The sequence below is a fragment of the Bidens hawaiensis genome, unplaced genomic scaffold, assembly GCF_021521415.1.
Source record: "Bidens hawaiensis isolate Kalapana, Puna unplaced genomic scaffold, B.hawaiensis_p1.1 tig00045101_1, whole genome shotgun sequence".
In the NCBI taxonomy this organism is placed as follows: Eukaryota; Viridiplantae; Streptophyta; class Magnoliopsida; order Asterales; family Asteraceae; genus Bidens; species Bidens hawaiensis.
In genome coordinates, this window is record NW_027498011.1 from 6139 (window position 1) to 23372 (window position 17234).

Sequence of the window (17234 nt, forward strand, 5' to 3'; positions counted from 1 at the left end):
TAAAGTTAAAAAAATAGATATTTATTGATTACCTATTCGATGGAATTTAGTTTTCTCACACATCTATAATTTTCTTACAGTCTGATGATCAAATATAAATAACTAAAGTCAAAAAAGGGTGAGAAAATACTTAGAGCCTTATGATCATGTGTATCGCAAGGGTAAGACTGCTCTAACTCCTGCCACGTTAGCAGTTTCCGGTTGGGGCGCAAAACACCGCCACATAAGGCGCAAAAGGAATAAACCTGATGCCGATAGCTGGCTCAAAAGGGTGTTATTTGATATGTTTATTTCTTTACTAATTGTTAAATAATAATATAACCAATCATGTATCTCCGCCTCACCTCATAATCATATTTCACATTTCACCCACCACTAACACATCCAACTTGGTGTAAAATGTAAAAGCTCCAATGCCTATGTGGCATCTACGTTGCGCTTTCATGACGAACTCAAATATCACAATTCACAGCTCCCATGACACATGGCCTTAGATGGACAATTACACAAGAAAATTGACATGAGAAAATGCAACACATTCATCACAATCAAATATCTTAAGCAAATTGGCAGAAGATCTTTCTGTCCACCAAGCTCAATTTCTAGTTCAGTTGATTTGGTTCAATGTCTGCTTGCAACGAGCGTATAAACCCAACGGCTTCGTCTTCATAGATCAATATAGAATGGTTATCCAAGATTTCTTTGGCATTTGTTTGATGATTGTTCAATCGATGTGGTTCACCATCTACTTGTACTTGAAATGATTTATGGTTATTCAACATCGTATTTCAAAAGGTGAGACTTTCATAGAAGGGTAGTTGATTGGCTAGTTTAATGGATTCCTTGATTTGATTGTAATTGATAAACCTAAAAGAAAGCGCAGAAAATCGAGAAATTCAAATGTTTAAGATACCTATCATTAAGTCCAAGTGTAGTGGGCGGCAATAATGACCGACAAGGGGCGATATGCGGAGAGACGAGCGATAAGGGGGCCTCTATCTGTCGCTCTTGACCGTCGTAAAATATTATTATTTTATTATTTGACCATTGGAAAACGGTCATATTTTAAAAAAAATTTAATTTACAAAATTAATATAAATACCCAACCAATTAAACCATTTTCACCAATTCATATACCAACTCAACCTTCAAAAACCAATATCATCCAACTTTCTTTACCAAAATGGATCCAACAAATACTTCCGACATGGTGGAACAATTTATTGAGAACAAGAAGAAGATAGATCAGATCATGCAAGAGACGGCGGAGCAGGAGGGTGAGATCATAAGTGCATTTCGAGTCGTAGAAAATAAGATAGCTTCTGACTCTACCAGTTCTCGTCCGCGCATTAGGCGATCGTATATTATTCGAGACCGTGTGGATGCAAACGATCGTTTGATGAAAGACTACTTCAACGAAACGCCTAGATCCGACGATGCTAAGTTTGAACGTCGTTTCGGATGTCTAGACGTTTATTTTTGCGCATTGCGGAAGATTTGGAGCGGGAGTATCCGCATTTTCAACAACAATGCGACGCAAGAGAATATTTAGGATTCACCGCCATCCAAAAGTGTACTTTGGCGCTACGCATCCTCACATACGGAAACAAGACCAATATCACCGACAAGTATTTAAAGATAGCGGAGAAAACGGCGCGAGACATGTTAGAGAATTTTTGCAACGGTAAAATTTAATTTGTGTTAAATTAATTATTTTACAACTGATGTGTGTCTAATAACCCTATAAATATGAACCTCACAACTAAGCTTTAATATTAACACGAAAATCCTAAAACCACACACAACCGGCAAGTGTACCGATCGCAAGTAGTATAGACTTAGGAAGTCCGAGTATCGAACACGTGGACACGTCAGAACGCTAAAGATCACTAACCCTAGACAAGACCTACCTTAGAATAATAATTATATTGATTTTTGATTTTTAAATACTTAACTGAACTAACTAGACTGACTAACAAAACTTACCAAAAATAGAAAACTTAACGGGGAACTAATTGTGTTAACTTAGGATGGAGAAAAACGTCTACCTAGGTCTGAATCAAATTGTAGGCCTAACAAGCTAACGGATTGAATGATATATAGACACCGGTTCCTAAAGATGACACGACTAAGGATCGCTCGGGCTCACTGGATTACCTCTCGGTCTCACTTAACAAGCCTAAACTATTCAAAATCGCCTAAAACGACCAAACCGGGAAACAATTGCTAACGTGTTCTAATGAAGGATCACCTCTCGGTCTCACCAACACTCGACCCTAATGGCAATGAATACTACACAACCAAGGATAGAGGAACAATTCAACTTAAACCAAAATAGATCAACTAGTCGCTCAAAACACCTAAACCTGACAAGAAACGAACTCGCTCTCGCGCAATCCTTATTCTAGCATGCAAAGGCAATGAGACAACCCTAACTTCCTATCACCTCTCGGTCTCAAGGAAGGTGTTTAACTGCTGTACTTAATCCAATTAATCCCGCAACAAAACCCTACGGTTGTTCCTACCGCAAACAAACCCTAAACACAAAGTCTAGAATCAAACAATGCACCGATCAATCAACACAAAACTAATCAATCAACACACGGGGTTTATGCAATGAATCACTAGAATTTCCAGTCCTTAAACACAACCTATTTCATGTCTAAATCAAACTTTACAATAGCAATTCAAGTCTATCAATCAAACAATCCATAAAACCTATCAACCACTAACAATAATCATCATTCCTAGGTAGAACTAACAAGATTAGCCTCTCATACTTTTTGGACAACAGCTATCATTCAATAAAAATACCATAAAACTCATACCAATCATCTCAAAAATCATTCAACAATCAATCCTACTCATAAACACTTTAATCTTTCAATCAATCGCAAAACTAGTAATCAATTGAACAAGTATAAAAAGATGATGAACAATGTTATGAAAAGAAAGGATATGGATGAATTCCGGGCTGTTCTTGGCTGCTACAACTGATGAGAAACGTCCCCGAGACTTGGTTATTGTGTCTTCTTCCTTCCCTAGCCGTCACACGATCAAAACCCTAGCCGAAAAAACTTTTTCTCCTCTCTCCCTTGCTGTCCCTGCTGCGATCGGCCCTCCTTCCAGCTGCTAGGGTTTTTATTTTTTTTATATAATATAATATAATATGGTCTTGGTCCTCCATGATGCATACGGGTCGGGCCTTGAGCTTTGTCTTGAACTTGTATGCGTAAAAGGGCTCGTAAAATGCTCGAAAAGTCCCGGTTTCTTCCTTTCTTTCACCCAAAACCTACAAGGTTATTAAACTTACGTAAAACCTATATAAAACGAGTAAAAACACATAAAATATAATATATTACGTAGATAAAAGGTGCGGAAAATACGTGTGTTTTACAACACATCAACAACCTACTTGTTTTAGTTAATTATTTTAAATTGTTTAATTTAATTATTTTTTAACCAACTTCAAATGACCTAAGTCGCATATACGATGTACATGAAAATAAATATTCTTTTCCCGGCATGATTGGGAATATATATTGCATGCATTGGGAGTGGGGCAACAGTCCAACCACATGGTGAGGTCAACCACTCGTGGTGACCATGGAGTACCAACGGCTAGTCTTCAAGCCATTTGTTTATAGGACCTTTGGGTTTGGTTGGCCTACTTTGGCTCTGTCGGGTCTAACAATCACATAAACGTTCTCAATGCGTCGCCCAAGCTAAAGTATTACATAAGCTATAGCATACCGGTCTTACCGTTTTATGCCAATGGTGCCTAATATCGTCACAGATGTTATCCGGGAGATGGGATATATCCAAAGTACTCGATCATCATCAAAACGTTTCAAAACACGATCGAAGAAAAAAAGAGAAATTTTAAGAAGCAAGAGTCCGCGCGAAACGATATCGAGAGGTGTTTCGGGGTTCTAAAAAAACGTTGGCATTATGTGAAAAACCCCTATTGTTTATGGTCGATTGCAAAAATGAGCAATGCCATGTATACGTGTATCATATTGCATAATATGATTTTAGAAGACAAGGGGAAAGCAATATTCCAGCACCATATATCAGGAAGTGTTCCCGAACGATTTCCTGAACCAACCGAATAACAAGGAACACGAAACAATCACGAGCTCACATCAAGTGAGATACATAACCAACTTAAGGCGGATTTGATTCAACATATTTGGGATAATCTTCTTGTTGAAAAAGAAGACGAAGACGAGGACGGGGACGATCAACAATACAGAGAAAGCGATGACGAGTCTTAATTTAGTATTTTTTTATGTACTTTTTTTTTATTTTTTGGTGTATTTTTTATTTTAATGTATTCTTCTATTTAATTAATTTAATGAATATTTGTTTATTTAATTTAATGAGTTTTTATTTGTTTAATTTAATTATAAAAAGAAATTAAAAAAGATGACGTGACGATGTGATGAGACCATAAAACTATTACACCTCTAAAATAAAAATTCACGCTTTACTGACTGGACACCATATGTCAGATATCCTTCTATTTATAGCCATCCATTATACATAACCTAAATTTATTATATAAATCCCTTTTAGTAAAATTGGATATAACATAAATCTTATTGGTTGTGATGAGTTCAGGTTATAACAATAATATATATAAATATATAGAGTTGATTTCTATTCATATTTTAGCAATATGTATATATACACTTATAAATAATTTAATAATTTTGAAAACTCTTATCAATTAATTATATTTACTTTTTTATATATTAATATTATCCGAGTATAGTTTATCACTTATTATATGCATATATACCTATTACGATTACAAAAATTAGTTTATTATGAATTTCTAATTTCTTTTATATTTATGTAAACTTGTAATTTATATATGTAATTACAAATTTATGTATAAAAAGAATGATAAAATTATTCTCAAATAATAATATACTAAAATAATTGATTGGCTGTGAAATATTTTAAAACTTCTTGAACTTTTTTGGGAGTTTTTAAAGGAAACCCGCCATATTAAAAAAAATTCTTTGCATTATGCCAATGCATGTCACAATAATATTAAAAATAATAATAATAAAAATTCTATATGTTGCTTAAGAGTTGGATATACCGAACATACAGAATAGAACATTTAAGTATTGCATGTACTGGTAAAAGATTAATGGTTCTCCACACCTTTTTTATGCTTTGAGTTGCAACTTGCATCCCTTGATTTAATTGGAAAAATGATACCCTTTGTCTAGTTCATTTCGAATATAAAAGACTAGACTCGACCTTATACTAATGAGGTGGCAAACAACATTTAATGCCATTCGGTCTTGTTCATGTTACCAACATTCCGATTAGTGAAAGCACGCGTAAAGTCAACCATTTTATCTCCATTTGAATCATGAATAGTAGACGTTACCTATCCTAATTCCTATCCTGTATTGTAATATATTTAGCAATGACATTTTAAGAATTTTTTTATTTTAAAAGTTTTATAAGTTTTTATTCATATAATACAATACTTGAGACATTCATTTTTAAGTAATAATAATTTTTTAAAGGGTAAAATTGTCTTTTATAACCATTAATAATTGGTATACATTATTTACTAATGCATATTTAATTCCCCATATTAAGTAACACATATTTAATATACTTCATGATTTACCGTAACCACTAAGAATTGTTATTATTTAAATAGTAATAATACCCAAATATAATCAATGTTTTAGATAAGTCAGGCTAGATTTAATTCTTACAAACCCACCATAAAGCTCCGGCCACCCACTACTCTTGTTAGTAACAATTTGAGAGTCATGAAAAATCGACGGCATACATACTCTTACTAATAGAAAACTTAGCTGGCTAAACAGTCAGCTTATATACACTTTTTGAATCACTATTTCTCACCCCCTTTGTTAAATTGTGCTCAAGGCAAAAAGGGGGCCTCCATAAACCCAACTCTTCAACAAAAGTTACCTTATTCGCTCACATATATATCACTTGCTCTAAAAAAACATTCATAAAGAAATGGTTCCATATCCTTTTAGGCTAAACACTTTTAGTAGGCTGCTCAAAATGGTCATAGAACTAAAAGTGAACTGCAAATTGATCAACTAATAAGAGGTTAATTGACACGATCGGTTTTGGTTTGAGAAATTTGACGATCTTTTTTTTTGAACGGCTATTTGTATATGATAGAGTACTATAATTTTGTGATTCAAATCTTGATCTCCTTCTCACTGATTTGTCCATAAATAAAAAGTTACAATCCTCTATTTTAGGCTAGAGATATACACATTAATATTAATTACATGGTAAAATATAATTGCTTAATATAGGTCTAATACTCCCCCGCAGTCGAAGCTGGAGGCGAACGGATGCTGAGACTTGAGTGAAAGTCTTCAAATAGGGACCGCGGGAGACTTTTGGTAAAGATGTCTTGAAGAAACACTAGGTGACCCGGTACAGATTATAGATAATCTGGGGGTTAAGCAATGTTTCCCACGGATGAGGTCTAACTGAGAAGGCTGTTCTTCAGGAGACATGCAAAACAAACACCGTAAGCTCGTCACTGAGAAGGGGGGGGGGGTTCCTCCTTGTGACCACCCTCCGGCGTGAGAATCAGACTAGGTTGCTCTGAATATAAGTGTATATTAAGAGATTGCTAGATAACTGGATAGCAGATGATCTTACCATTCCGAGATGTTGGAGTATTTATAGCCGAAGGTAGGTTTCCAAGCAGGTACAGCCGGCTGAATAGTATTCCTGTTCTACCAACAGTGGACTATGCACAGGCCATACTGGTTGGTGGGTAGGTTACGGCCAACAGTGACAAAGTCGGCTGCACTATTCCACCAACTGTAGATTATGCACGTCCCACCTACTGTGGATTGTACGCAGGCCATGCTGGTTGGTGAAAAGGTTACGGCCAATAGTAACACTATTCCACCAACTGTAGGCTGCGCATGTCCCACAGTAAGGGTTGGTGAGTAGGCAGCGGCTAATAGTGACAAACAGTACTAGAGGGTGCTCCTCCTCGCACTGTTGTCGGTGAGCTGTCACCCTGTGATTGGCTCATGGGTTGTTCTGGTCAGATCGTCTGTCCTATCCATACCTTGGTAGGTATAGTACAAAAGATCTTTCAGAATCATACAGACTGGCTCATTTAGGCGGGATTTTTCCTGCCTTGCTCATTCCTTCATGTGACTACTGAAGTATCTATTGTCTTGTGCGTGTAGCCCTGCTGTCTGCGGGTAGCCTTCCCTGATGGCTTGTATCCGCAACTGCGGGAACAGGCGGGGTACTTCACCATTGGGAGGCTTTCCCTGCGTGTACAGCTTGCGTACTGCGCGTAAGGTTCTATGAGCATGGTGGGTCCTGCGGGAGCAGATGGTCTTTGCGCCGACGTCCCTGTTCAAGGTGAGTCTTGCGGGACCAACTGGGCTCTGCTGGGACCTACCTCTTCAAGTCCCCCCAGTCCAATGTTCTTCTCACGAATGTTCAATAAAGTGAGGTGAACTTTTGGACTTTAAGCAAGGGGTTTTGAAAAGGTTTTTAGTTTTAAGGTTCTCCGTGGGGATTCTTCCCGCGGATTTCCTAATGTCACTTGCAAAAATTCCCGATTTTTTTTGCTTGATCTTTGGGTATGATGCGGGTAGGTATGTAACCTTCTCGCAAGTCAGGAACGTTGAGTCTCACTTGTGTGGATTCTCCTTGAGGTTTTAGTGGTTTTGAACATAGTGATCAATTATGTTTAAACCACCAATTCCATCCTGGAGCCTCAAAACAATGTATTTCTCGACGTTCCCGCTATGCGGAGATGTTATTTCCGTTTCCACAAGCATTGCCCAAAAGATCCTTCTTGGTTTCAATTCCCTGCGGAGCGCTAGGTATGTGAAGGGTTTTGCCTTAACACTGTACCCGCGCTCGTCTTACAGTTACTTTACTTTCAAGGTACCCCTGGCGTCAATTCCCTGCGGGTGCTAGGTATGTGAAGGGTTTTGCCCTAACACTGTACCCGCACCCGCCTTATAGTTACTTTGTTGCCGGGGTTTTCTTGGCTTCAATTCCCTGCGGGTGCTAGGTATGTGAAGGGTTTTGCCTGAACACTGTACCCGCATCCGTCTTATGGTTACTTGGTTGCCAAGGTAAGGGGTATTTTCCCGCTTACTTTTGAATCTTTTTGAATTTTGAATTTTGAAATTCGAAAGGTTGGTAAGGATAAGAACGGTCCAGACATCTGAAACGTCGTGCGGCGGTTTCTTCTGACTGTGTCAGGACGTGCAGGAAGTTATGGTGACGTGACAGAACATGGTCATTCCAGTCGCTTTTTTAGGCGCGTGGGCACGATTTTTCTGGCGCGTGGCCGCGAAATTACTGGCACGCGTCCTGTCAACAGCTGTTGCCAGCTTGCTTTTTGCCACGTGTCATAGTTTCATTGCACCTTCGATTTCTCTCTCCTCCGCATTAAATTCACCGCATTAATTGCGATTACTATATAAAGGGGGAGAGGGTTATTTGCAATTCACACTTTTCACTCTTCTCTTCATCTTTAAGGCGATTTCCGGCGAATACTCCTTTATTTAATCGAGCATTCTCTCGAAATCGTTTTCTTCTTCCTCTGCAAGATGTCTTCACGTGATGCTGAAGCTGTGGCCGACGACAGGAGTACTGCTGGCGAGTGCCAGTGTGCTCTGCCCGGCGATCAGTACCGGTATGTTGTCAGGAAGTTCATGCTCGATCCCCTCGAGCCTGAGTTTCCTGAATCCCACCAGACCGTGTACGATGCCCCCAGAGGCAAGATCGGGGTTTATGCTGCATTTTTTGTCTATGGGAATCTTAGATTCCCATTGACAAAATTTGTTTACCGTGTCCTTGAGAGGCACGGTGTTCATTTGACCGAGCTGCACCCCATGGCGATCGCCAAGATTCGCCATTTTGAGTGGGTGTGCCGGATTTTGGGCATCGAGCCCCATGTGGACCGCCTGATGACCTTCTATACCTGGAGGTGCATCCAGGGGTGGTACACCCTGACGACCCGTATTAAGGGTCTGAAGATTTGCGACACCGAGCGCAGTCTTCGCGCGTGGAAGCAGGAATTCTTCTACATTTCTGCCCGCGCCGTCCCCCTTGCCATGAAGTTTAAAAATGGCCAAGCGATACCGAGCCTTTACGCCCCCAATTACCAGGAGGCGGAATGGTTTTCGAAGATATCCCGGGTCCAATCTCCGGTTTACCGGTTTGCGGAGTCCGGGATGGTCATGTTAGGGATGAGCCGGGTGTGGAAGAATGCGTCTCAGGTTCCCATCCTTCTGGAATATGGTTTGAACTCTATTCCCTATGGTATGTCTTGTCTTTCTTTTTGATACGAGTTTGTCTTCTAACTGTTTCTTTTCTTTCAGAGGGAAATGATTTGGAGTCGCTTCTGTACCCGCGGGAAACCGACGGTCCCGCGCGGATGGGTACTCGTGCTCTGGACGAGGGCGAGTTGCCCATCCTGGAGCAAACGGCGGATCGGTTTGTGGAGGTCTATCCGCTGGGCCACGAGATCCTGAGCCACCGGCGGCCAGGTAAGGCGATATTCTTTCCTCAATCCCTCAATGCTGTACCCGCTGCTGGAATTAACGACCTGTCTTCTGAGGAATCCTCAGATGCTCCTCCGTTGGTGCGGAAGAAGAGGGTTGTCGGCGGGAAAGGGAAGGAGAAGGCCTCCACAGCTGATCCGGTGATTCTATCTGACTCCGAGTCAGATAATGAAGAGGTGGCGGGGAACCCCGGTGGTGAGGAGACCACTGCTCCGGAGGCTACGACTGTTACCTCCGGAGATCCAGCGACGACAACGGTGATCGGTACCAAGAGGCCGGCTCCATCGGGTTCCTCCCCGCCCGTCCGTACGTTCAGGGTCAAGAAAACCCGTAAGTACAATCATAGTTTCTTTCTTTGTAGATTTATCACTATAAATTTATCTAACACTTTCTTCTTTGTGCAGGCGTGGATGTTGACGCATTCCGGGGTGAAGCGCAGAGGAGTACCCTTCCGCCAATGACGGTAGGCTTGGTCAGCCTACCTGAGGCGTCGACCCAGGTGACCGCGCCTGCTTCCGCTGGTTCAGTTGCTCCTGAGCAGACTGTTCCAGCTGAGATGACGTCACCGCCGGCCGTGAGTGCGATTTTTACAGCATCCTTCACAGAGCCGGCGGTTACTGCTGCTGCTGACTACGAGGCGGCGACCACGGCGGCGACCACAACGGCGACCACGGCGACTGCCACCATGCCCGCGCCACCGGCACCGATGGCCGGACCATCAGGTACGCGCAGGGCTTCCCGCCGATCTTTGCCACCTTCCCGTCTGCCTGACCTGTTGGATGGATTTCCTTTAGGTTCAGGTGATGGGTTTGGCGGCTATCGGCCTGTCATTGACCCTACAGGTGCGTGGGGTTCCTTTCTTTTTCCCTTGTTTTTTATCATCTTTTCCTTACTGCCTTTGTTTCTTTTGCAGTGTCGGATTCCAATGAAGTGTATGTTCCGCGATGGAACATACGCCGAGGAACAACCCTTCGTACCCCTGTGGAGTGCGTGGACTGGGCTCGCCACGCTGCTCCTCATGGTGCGTTGGGGGAGGCCATGGCTAGCTACCAGGAAGGTAGGCTAACCAATGAGCTTCGGGTTCTCCAAGCCCGGATGCAGCCGCGCGTCGAGCTGCTTTGTCGTGAAAACGACAAGTTGAAAGCAGCTCGCGCCAAGGACGTATCTGAGGCGCGTGCTCTTCGGGAGGAGAACCAACAGCTGGCGGCAGCTGCCGCCGACAAGGAGAAGGCCTTCAAGGCCCTCGAGGTTGAAGTTCAGGCGCGACTCGAGGCCCGCTCCAAGGCTGCCCAAGCTGTGAATGAACAGCTTCGGCTGGCCAGGGAGACTGCGCGAAACGCAACCGAGAGGGCTGCCAAGGCTGAAGCCGTTGCTGAGCCTTTGCGTGTGGAGAATGAGGAGCTCAAGGCCAAATTAGAGGCTCTCCAACGCGCTCATTATGCCTTGGCAATGGAAGATGCCAAGAAACTCCAGGAAATCCTGGACCAGAGGGGGGTGCTTGACCACACCGAGCGGAAGCTTAAGGGCGTCGAAGAGGCTGCCGCAAAGGAAGTTTTACTTGCCAATCTTAACAAGAGCGAAGCCGAACGCGCCCATAACGAAGCTCAAGCTGCCCTCCAATGGCTTCTTCGAGAAGCGTTGCCTCAGGTATGTTTAGTTTTATCTTCACGCTTTTCTTTTGTAAGAAAAGGTTCTAATACTTGTGTTTTCTTCGTAGGTTGTGCGTCGGGTCTTTTCAGAGACCTCTTACGATGATGCTATGACCGCAGCCCTCAACGCTTCTCATGAGGATGGGGAACGGACCGGCTTCCTGCTTGGTCTAGGGTTTGCTGAGAAAGGCGTTCCGCCTTCCAACTTCCCTCTGTATAATGCGGATACCGAAACTATTTATGACCAAACAGTGAACCATTATGCTGCCTTCCCGCATCCGGTGGTGGAGAAGGTAAATGAAATTGCTGCTGCTGATGATGGGCTTGCTGTCCTTAGAGCTTTCCTTGAACCGTCCTGCTCTGCTGATGGTGCGGGTCCAAGTGGAAGTGGTCCTGAAGCATGATCCAAAAGATCCCTTTCCACCACTAGCGTAGATATTTGCTCTTACTTCTTTTGTATGCGGGTATATACCCAGCAATGTTTGTAATATTCAAGTTGAAATAAAGAATGTGTTTGTCCTTTTCTTTATTTAACGCATGTTTACACTTGGCAATTTCTTTAGTACTTAGATAAGTTAACTTTTTGACATGGTAAATTATAAGTTTATTTTTTCTTCCTCTTTCATGATTGTGCGGGTAAGACCGTCACTTGCACTTAGTAGGATGGCTAAACTTACATTTATCCTGCGTGGAAGTTTTCCTTATCTTTTCCTTGAAATTTTCTAAGTGTTCAGAATAAGTTAACCCTTGAACGTGGTAGATGATAGGTTGAAGTTTTGCTTCCTTGTTTGTGATTGTGCGGGTAAGACCGTCACTTGCACTTACAAGGATGGCTAAACTTAACTTACATCTGACCTGCGTGTAGGTTTTCCTTATTATTTTTTAGTATAAGTTAACCTTTGAACGTGGTAGATGATAGGTTGAAGTTTTGCTTCCTTGTTCGTGATTGTGCGGGTAAGACCGTCACTTGCACTTACAAGGATGGCTAAACTTAACTTACATCTGACCTGCGTGTAGGTTTTCCTTAGAACTTTTTAACATTTTTAGCGTTGTTTATGCGGGTTTTGCCGCCTTCCACACGCAACTACTTACTTCTTCACGCATTGGTGCGGTGAATACCGGCACATGGGAAGTTCATAAGTTAAAGGCAAGGCTATCAACACATTGTGTAAGGAGAATCATTTCCATTAGAAGTGGCTCTAAGCCTTTTCTTTACAAGTTTGGAATTGATCTACATATAACATCTGCGTAATTGAGCTCCATTCCATGTTCTTGGGATAGGAGTGCCATCGAGCCTTTCAAGCCGGTATGCGCCTTTTCCCAGGACTTCTTTGATAATGTATGGCCCTTCCCAGATCGGGGCCAGCTTTCCTGAGCGCTCTTGGTTTGAAGCCTCGTTGTTACGCAGTATGTAGTCTCCTTCCTTGAAGTTGCAGAGTTTTACCCGCGTGTTGTAGTACTTTTGCATTTGTCGTTTGTAGTTCTCTTCACGCACTGCGGCTAAGTCTCTGCGTTCCTCGGTTAGCATAAGATCCAACCGTCTTTCCGCATCATTGTCTTCTGGCTGACTCAAGACCCTTGGTGAGGGTAGACCAATTTCGACCGGGACCATGGCTTCAGTGCCATAAGTGAGGCTGAACGGGGTTTCTCCCGTACTGGCCTTCTTCAGCGTTCTGTTTGCCCAAAGGACGTGCGGAAGCTCGTCCACCCAGCCGGATCTGTGCTCCGAGAGTCTTTTCTTTATGCCATCAACGATGCTTTTGTTTGCTCTTTCCACCTCACCATTACCTTGCGGGTGTGCCACTGAGGTAAAGGTGTGGGTGATTTGAAGTTCTTTTAGCCACTGTTGTAGCTTCTTGTCAGCAAAGTTGGTGCCGTTATCGCTCACCAAATTCTGTGGAAGTCCAAAACGACAAATTATAAATTCCCAAATAAATTTTTTGATATGCTTTGCGGTTGTTTGGGCTAAAGGTTTTGCTTCTATCCACTTGGTGAAGTAGTCGATGGCTACCACTAGGAACTGAACATTTCCTGCTGCTATAGGAAATGGGCCTGTCACATCGATGGCCCACTTCTGAAATGGCCACGAAGAAGTGACTGGAACCAGTTCGTTTTTTGGGCGATGCGTGTTAGGTGCGTAAAGCTGGCAAGACCTGCATTTTCTGATGTATGCCAGTGCATCCGTATGCATCCCCGGCCAAAAGTATCCCGCGTTGTTTAACTTGGCTACAACAGCGCGGGGACCTGCGTGTACCCCACAGATGCCTTCGTGTACTTCCCTTAAGAGGTAGTCGGCATCTTGGTTGTCCACGCATCTCAAGAGTGGGCCAAGAAAGTTACGTCTGTAAAGGACGTCATTGACGAGTTGATAATTCAGTGCTTTACAGCGTAGTTTTCTTGCCTGTGTTTTTGACTCTGGTAGTATTCCTGCTGCAAGGTAATTCATTATTGGTGTCATCCACGTTTCTGTACTGGTTTGGATGACACAAATTTCCTTGTGCGGGACTGATGGTGCTTCGAGGAGTTCAATGCGGATGTCCTTTCCCAAGTGGGTGAAGGCTAGTGATGCAAGCTTGCTTAACGCATCCGCAGATTTGTTTTCGCTGCGCTTGACGTGTATGACTTTACAATCACTAAAATCACGCATAAGGGTTTTTGCCTGGGCGAGGTACAGGGCCATGGTGTCGTTCACAGCCGTGTACGTCCCATTTATTTGGTTGGCCACCAGCATGGAATCCACGTGGGCTTCCAAGTTTTTCACTCCCATCTTACGCGCAATTCTCAAACCGGCCAAGAATGCTTCATATTCGGCTTCATTATTCGTACTTGGAAAATCCAACCGAATAGCGTAAGTATATTCTTGGCCTGCTGGGTTGGTTAATTTTAACCCTGCGCCTGAACCCTCGTTACTGGCTGCTCCATCAGTGTAGAGTCGCCAGACATCATTGACGTCCTGTGCTGGGGAGGGTTGAGCCTCCTCCTGGCACTCTTTCTCCCGCGAAGCGGGGACTTCTGCAATAAAATCGGCCAGGACCTGGCCTTTTATGGCTGGTCTTGGCTTGTACTTAATTGCATATTCTCCCAATTCAATTGCCCATTTGGCTAGACGTCCCGATAATTCGGGTTTGCCTAGAACGTTTGAGAGTTTGAAGTTGGTGAGAATGGTGATTGGGTGGCCCTGGAAATATCGTCTTAACCTGCGTGAAGCGTGTATAAGTGCTAAGACTAATTTTTCGAGGGTAGAGTACCGGGTTTCTACGTCTGTTAGTACACGGCTAACATAATAGATTGGCATCTGGATGCCCTTTCGTTCTACTAGCAGGACTGCCCCGGTTGCTCTATCTGTTGCGGAAAGGTATAGGATTAACTCCTCTCCCGCTTGTGGTGCTGTAAGTGTTGGGAGTTCGATCAGGCGTGACCGAATCTCCTGAAAAGCTGCTTCCGCTTCTGGTGTCCAGCGGAAGTGCGTTTTCTTCAAGCAGTTTCTCAATGTTGACACGAAAGGAAACGACTTATCTGCATGGTTTGCCAAGAAGCGATTAAGTGCGACTAGTCGTCCATTCAGTGTCTGAGCCTGTTTGATGGTGGTAGGTGATTCCATTTTAACAGTGGCTTCGACCTTTTCAGGGTTCGCTCTAAAGCCATCTTTAGTAACAATGACTCCCAATAACTTCCCTTCTTCCATCCCAAATGAACACTTGCTCGGGTTGAGCTTCATGTTTATCTTTCGGAGCGTGTTGAAAGTTTCTTCAATGTCTTTCAACATCGCCTCTGGCTCGAGGCTTTTGATGACCAAATCATCCATATAGACTTCCAAGTTTCTCCCGATTTGGGCATGAAACTCTTTGTCCATTAGTCGTTGGTACGTGGACCCTGCATTCTTAAGTCCGAATGGCATCATTTTATAACAAAATGTACCATCGGGCGTCCGAAATGCGGTTTTGTCCTGGTCATCAATGGCCATGTGGATTTGGTGGTACCCCTTATACGCATCCAAGAAGCATTTAAGGCGAAATGGTGCCAACGAATCCACTTTGAGATCAATTTCTGGTAACGGATAACAATCTTTGGGGCATGCTTTGTTCAAATCTTTGAAATCTATGCACATGCGCCATTGTTTGTCATTCTTCGGTACCATTACGGGATTTGCAACCCATGTTTGATATCTACTAACGCGTACGATGCCTGCGTCAAGGAGTTCCTTGACTTGGGTTCTACACGCGTTAGTTTGTTCAGGCCCCATTACTCTGCGCTTTTGTACGACTGGCGTAACAGCTGGATCGCACTTGAGCTTATGCTCCGCCTTACTTCGGGGTACACCAGTCATGTCAGCTGGTGCCCACGCAAAGATGTCAGCGTTTTTCTGCAGTAAGCGTTTTAGTAAGGTGCGGGTGGGATCAACGATTGTTGGTCCAATAGTAACGGCCTGGTCGGGGTATTTGCCATTGAAGGCCCATTTTTCTAGTTCAGTGATGGTTGGTTTAGCCTTTTTCGGTTTGGGTTTAGATGAAACAGATGCAATGCATACCTGGGGAATGCCAGAGATCATTGCTACACCCTCAGCTGTTGGCCATCCCATCATGCCATGGACTGAAGATACCATGGCGTTGAATCTTGCCATCCCGTCTCTTCCGAATAGGATGTCGTACGTATGATGTGGCTTTTTCATCACGACAAAATCCACGTCTTCTGTGCGTGAATGATTCCCATCAGTAAGAGTAACGGGGAAAGATAGGATACCCAGGGGTGTTTCTGTACTTCCGTCAAACCCTTCCATTGAAGCGTAGACCGTTTCCAAGCGTTCTTTGTCTTCATCATCCAGCTTATCAAAGAACTGTCTGTACATCACTGTCGACGAAGCGCCGTTGTCAGCAAGAGTGCGTGAAGTGATGTAGTGCCCCAGCTGGCTTCTGATGACGATGGGGCCTTCTTTGCTGGGGCCTCCTGGCACTCGCGGGAAGCGCACCTCAGCTTCCTTCCACGCGCATGGTTCTGCCACCCGTCTTTTTCTTCCTCTGACCTTGCCATGAACCATGTTGATGCTGATATCGACGGGCTTTCGTCCGTTACCTCTGTACCGGTTGTCATTCCTTCCTCCCTTCCTGATCGATGCCACAAGATGTGCAAGCCTTCCATCCTTGACAAATGTCTCAATAATATCCTTCAAGGATGTGCACTCTTCAGTACCATGACCCTTTGTCCCGTGGAAATCACAGGATTTGCTTTGATCCGCATTAGGTTTCTACCGGATCAATGGGGCTTTAGGCCATGGCAATTTTTCCGTGGCAAATATCTCCGTGACGCTCTTCGTGAGTGGCGTCCACCGGTGTTTTCGGTTTGAAGGGTGTGTGTTGTCCCTTCCGCCAACAAGAGGGCGAGAGCTGGATGAGGTGTCAAAGTTTACCCTTGACTGCCAAATACCTAGCCTCCTCTTTTTGTTCTGCCGGGCGATCCGGACATTGTTCTCTCTGGTCCTCTGCGTGTAGAGGTGTGTACTCTGGGGAAGATCCCTTCCCAGTTGCTTTTCCGTCTCGGCAAAGCGCTTTGCCGCCGTCATGATGGCATCCCAAGTTGATGGCATGCCATCCTTACCCGTCAATGTGCGGATAAGTTCTGGGTATTCGGCGCCTTGGATGAAGGCGGCGCGAACCAGATCTTCACTTATGTTGCCGAGACTAAGCTTTTTGGAGTTGAAGCGAGTGATGAAGTCTAGTAGAGATTCATCCTCCTCTCTCACGCAGTTAAGGATCGTCCACTGCTCTTCAGTGTACTTCCTCTGTTGGCTGAAATGCTGGCTGAACTTGTTCTGAAAGTCCGCCCAGTCATATATGTGGTGGATCGGTAAACGATCGAACCATGCCCTGGCCGCTCCGACCAGAGTCATCTGGAACATGTAGCACCACGTGGGTTCCGTCCAGTTGCTGACGGTAGCCCCCGCAATGAACCTGTTCAAATGGTCGTCTGGGTCGGATAGACCATCATAAGTGCCAATGTTGGACATTTGTTT